The following is a 5,621-nucleotide window of genomic DNA, read 5'->3' on the forward strand; positions in this document are numbered from 1 at the left end:
GCAAAAACCCATTTAAAAGGCATAAATAGCTAGAAAGAACGAAAAATGCATACAAGTTGGTTATCATCCATTAAATGTGCCCGACTCCGGCGATGGAGGGGTGATGACGGCGGCGCGCCTTTAGCTCGCTTCAGTGCTGGTAGTCGTCGCTAGGTGGTCTATGGATCTGGATGTAATTTTTATTATTTTTTGTATTCGTTGTACTACCATGATTGAAGATGAATAGATCGGAAAGTTTCTCGCAAAAAAATGTGGTATAACTTGAGTGAAATTTTTAGTGGTGCAATTTGGCAACATAGTTTTTTTAGCTGCTTCACAAACCCCTTATGTTTTTAGCACTTAAAAATTATTGTAAATAGCACATTTCTCGAACCAATCAGGACGTAGAATCATTCTCCCTCGGATCGCCCCACTGCAAGCAATCTGAGCCGTCCACGCTACACGTATCCAACGTCTCTCACCCACCTCTGCTACATTTCCTAAAAAACAACCTCTCCCTCGATCCCCTTCCTTCCCATGAATGCACGCGCCGAAGCCTCCCTCCCTCTCGCTCTACCTGATCCAGATCGATGAAGCCGCCTCTCGCACCGTGTCGGAAGGTCCCTCCGCCGCCACCCCCTCTCCTAGACCCGGCCATCCTCCCTTCCGCCACCTGCTCCTATTCTAGTCGCCCCCTTCGTCCTCCCACAACACATCGAGCAGGGTCCCCAAACCTCACCGGCGATAGATGCACCGCCGCCTAGCAGCGACGGCGTTGCGGCCTGCTGGCTCGCCAGCTTGCTTGTGCTTCAATGCTCGCCCTCCTTCGAGCTGGCCAGACCACGGCGGCGTGTTATCTAGGGTTTGCGGTGACTTTGCCCCACGCCATCCACGCGCGAACCTCTCCATCCGCTAGGGTTTGGGCTGCCGCGTCGCCGGTGTGCCTCTGTCATTGTTCCGGTGACCCAGGTGAGTCCCTCCCCTCTTCCTCGTCACATTCATCCCACTTTTCCTCACCACGTCCCCTCTCCCTCTCAGATCTGTCGTCGCTCGAGCTCCAGGATGCCATGGACTGGATGGCCACTTCCTCCCCTGCTCCGACGCCATAGAGGACGCCTCCTCGCTGCCACGTCTACTTGCTGCCGCGTCTCTCTGTGGTGGTCTATTGGTTGTGATCTCAATTCGCCCGAATGGATTGGCCGACGTTGGTGTGCACTGGGCAGCTCAAGGACACGCTTTAATTCCAGGTAAAAAAGAGTGAATTCAGGAGGTGTTCTTCATTACTTGGATTCTTTAGGTGTTAAGATGCTCATCGCCTTTGTGGCACCATGACAGGATCACCACCCCTGCAGGACATCCTGAAGACTTAGATCTAAAACCCGAATATTAGAATGAAACATCATGGCTGGTGTAAATTTAACCTCCTGTTTTCTCAAAATTTGGTATGTTGGATGTTGTGTCATTGCACCTGTTGATAGCCGTCTTTAACGTTGAAAGTATTCAAGCTGAAATTGAGCTATGGTGGGATTTTGATACGCAGGTTGTAGAGCAAAACTTTTGGACCTACAGATTATTCACAAGTTCTCCATTGTTAGCAGTAACTGCTTAACTAGAATTTTTAGACCTGGTTATGAGGTAAAATTACAATAGTTAAATCTTTTATCTGTATGTTGCCTGATCTGAAGTCGGGTTTCTTTTCAAGCATGTCTAACATCTACAGGGAATTCTTGAGAAAAATAATGTAAGGAGATTTTTTGTGGTACATGTGCATGAACATATAGTCGGTTATTATCTGCTGCCCTTCTTTTATTATATATGTGCCTCATTGTATATAGGCTTATCTATGCATTATTATTTGATGCTCTATCATGTTAGTTTCCTTGGTTTGGTTTTTGAGCCTTGCCATAATTTTTTTCTTGCTAGCAGCAATAGGGGGATTGCCATATTGGACAAAGGAAGAGGATGAGAAGAAATGAGGCTTGGGCGTGAGTGGGTGCTGGGTGGCGGCGGCCTTCCACTACCTGCCCCATGGCACCTCACTCTACCGCGGTGGCAAGTATTATTGACTTCCACAACTCCAGCCTCTATGTGCATGTATATACGCCACCGACCACGAACACTAGATTTAGCTTGCTTGTATAATATAATGTGACTTATGCACTGTCCTCTCATTTATTTACGTATAATGGAGATTTCAAATATGTTGTTATGCTGGAGGACGAGTCTCCTTAGGCCAGCAACAGTGGGGAGCTACAAAATTACCTTACCTGATCTGAACTGTGAGCACCTGATGATTATCTGAACTATGAGCACCTGATGATTTTGCGTGTGCAAATAAATGGTGGTCAAAATAATACTTTAGGTTGTGACTTACTATTCCTTAGCCTATATGTATGTCTTAGTTAAACTTGAATCATTGGTTTCTCCTATGATGCTATGTGATTCAGTAATAAATTAATAGACTTGAATATTTCTTGTTCGGATCAGTCTTGTGTGGAAGATATGACCTTCTTTGAATATTCTTCTCATTATATGTTGCTCAAGCGTTCCCCTTCATAGCTCTTGTTCTTGTTTTTATTTATCTAAGAAACATCTTGCATGCTACAAAAGTCATATTAGCTAAACTTGCCTCGTAGTAGTCTCCATAAAAGCGGTTGTATTTTGATTTTAAATCTATCTGTTTGCTGCAGCGGAATGCTCATCACCTCGTAGGGAATATTTGAACCAAGTGACCGCAAGGATTGTTTGACAATGTGTAGGTCAATCTCACCCTTGTGGAGAAATACTATTTTTTCTCCAGATTTAGCCTACACTGTCCAGGTTGTATGCTTCTACTGAGATCCCATCAAGGTAATGCTCTTCCCCCACATGTTGTTCTTGCAAGGAAAGTATAAACAAGATACAAGTGAGTGTTTATGGGGTTGCTTGTTCGTATGATTTGTTCATGTGCTTCATGTTATAATTCCATTCAAGTAAAGACCAAAGAAACAAGCTACCCTCTTTACTATTGAAGTTCTGCAACCATGTTAATAGTTAATGCAAATTGTTGGACTCTTCTGGGAAGATAATTTCAATAGTTTATTTCTGTAACTAGTTGTTAGCCTTTTCTTGTTCAACAATAAAGGTTGAGATCCCTACAAGAAATGGTTCTGATTGGTACTCCTTAGATTTAAACTAATGAATTATGTTAAGTTTTATATATGAGGTTGTGTTTCTGCCATGTACACTGTGTGTGCATGTGTTGTTTGTGTCGAGGTTAACTTATAGTTTGGAATCAGTTTGGTTTGGTTTTTTATGAGCTGTGTTGTGTTGTGTTGTGCTGCTCATGGTTGTGTTGTTTATTGTATTGTGTTAAAGGTGCATGATTCACATATCTTGATCCTGGAAGTTATTGATGTGAGCTTTTTCTGCACAAAGTGTTGAGAGCTACATAGGAATAATCTTGCAAGTCCTGAAATTTCTATGGGAGCATGTCTTAATGTCTTGTGTTTCTATTCATTGATGTGAACTCTTAAGTCTCACTGGTGAATGTAAAACCACCATTTGTCTTTCGTTTGCTCATATTTTGTATGCTTTCTTATGTTTGATTATTCCAATTACCAGGATGGTCTGAAGCACTGAGAACAAGCGGACGGTAGGAGGGCACTAGAAGCTTTGTTTCTCATTGATGTTATGTGTGATCAACTAAAACTTGTGATTCTCATCCAATCTTTGTAGAACTATGTTGTTGTGCGCTTGTGCACTTGTTGGTTCCTTTTGTTGTGCACTTGCACTGGTAGAACTACTTTTCTTTGCACTTTTAGAATTATTTTGATGTGCACTTGTTGGGCCTTGAACCTTGGATGTGTAGAGGAGTCGATGGATGATGTATTTTATTTCATGTGATTTGCTACTTGTAGGAGATATGCCCTAGAGGCAATAATAAATGATATTATTTATCTCCGAGTTCATAATTATGTTTATGTTCCATGCTATAACTGCAATGATTCTCGAGTCTACAATATCCACGAGGCTCGAAGGAAGACTCATATGCACGTGTGGAATAATAAACGGTAAGAAGTATTCCTAGTTTGGCCTCTAAGACTAGCTCAAGTGTTGCATGATGGTTCTGTTTTCCTGATCATGGGCATGTCTATGAGAGCAACTTTGAGGGCACAATGTTAAGAAAACATTTGTGTTGAATCGACCCGGTTTGATGTTATGCTATGAGATTCATTCGTCACAAGTTAATGGTAAATAACACAGAGATGGTTAACGTTTGCATGATTCCTTAGACCATGAGAGTATCGAGTTTCTTCATGCTTGCTTCATGAACTTTGGGGTTTGTTAAACATCATCCGTAAATGGGTGGCTATTACGGCGGCTTACGGGTTCATGGAAAAGTGTGTCAAGTAACTTGATAGCTCAAGATTGGGATTTGCTCCTCTGACGATGGAGAGATATTCTCGGGCCCTCTCGATGTTACGGTATCCATCATCGTCTGGCCAGACATAGTGTGATTTGATCACAGGGATGCCGGAACACGGAAACGAGAAAAGAGAACAAAACCAGTAACGAGGTAACTAGCATAGTGGACAAGTTGTTGATCCACGGGGATGCAAGTAAATCTCACCTCGGGTCTTTATAAAATATCTTGAAGCAACAGGAATAGCACACGGCAACTGGAGGTTCACTCGAATATTCATTCGTGTGGGTATAGGGGTCAATATGGGTGTCCACAGCTTCGATGTTGATCATTGATCGGAAGGGGTTCCGGGTCATGTCTATACTTTACCAAACCTATAGGGTCACATGCTTAAGGCTCATCTATTTGCTGAATACTAGACAGGGAGTCTGAGAGAAAATCACCGAAAAAGGTTTCGGACACCGGAATGGTTTCGGACAGCGGAATCGTACCGCAGAGAGAGGTCATCGGATAAGTTTCGATGATACCAAAAAGTTGTTTCGGGATATACCATTAAGTCAAATTGGTTTCGGCACATGCCTGATAATTCTTGGAGGGTGCCAGAATCATTCTGGAAGCCTTTTGGAATTTTCCGAGATAAAAACCGAAAATGTTCCGGAGCTGCCGGAGCCACTTCAGATGCGTTTCGCAGATGAAAATCACTAAAATGGAAGTGTTCCAGAACGCGTTGAAAATTATTATGGTGGGTACTAGAAATGTTCTAAGCCCACATGAATATTTTCAGTTCGAACGGACGCCGAAAAATGTCATCGTGAATAGTGAAAGTGATTTTTGGGTTACTTTTTGGAAAGCCATTATTTTGGGCTCTGTCCCAAGATCTTTTGGGATGACATGGATGAATAGGAAGGTGGTGGAGCCACCCAAGAGGGCTGCCAATTTCGTTGGTGGCATTGGGGGGGCCCCCATGAGGCTTCCTTCCACCATTTGGTGCTCCACTTGCCTCCCCACTTTGCCCTTATGTATGACATAAAGCATGGGCACTTTGGGTATTTGTGGAGGCACACTACCCCTTGGTTTTCCTATAAATAGGAGGTGAGGGGATGCCCAAACCTTCATCCCTTCTCACATACAAGTGCCATGCAATGATCTGGCTTCTTCTCTCCCTCCCGGGAAAAGAGTTTCGTAGAGCCGTAAGGCTGTCTGGGTTCCGGCAGGAACTAGTTCTGGACGGTGAAGC

General features: G+C 43.4%; 1 long non-coding RNA gene across 1 annotated transcript; it reads left to right on the plus strand.

Annotated features, from left to right (window-relative positions):
• The first annotated feature begins 522 nt into the window (after positions 1–522).
• LOC119302249 lies at positions 523–3,873 on the plus strand. Its single transcript, XR_005147438.1, has 4 exons — positions 523–1,226; positions 1,906–2,035; positions 2,670–2,829; positions 3,583–3,873. It is a non-coding gene; the product is annotated as an uncharacterized LOC119302249 (long non-coding RNA).
• Positions 3,874–5,621: the final 1,748 nt, after the last annotated feature.

Source organism: Triticum dicoccoides, chromosome 1B (genome assembly GCF_002162155.2).
Source record: "Triticum dicoccoides isolate Atlit2015 ecotype Zavitan chromosome 1B, WEW_v2.0, whole genome shotgun sequence".
NCBI classification, from domain to species: Eukaryota; Viridiplantae; Streptophyta; class Magnoliopsida; order Poales; family Poaceae; genus Triticum; species Triticum dicoccoides.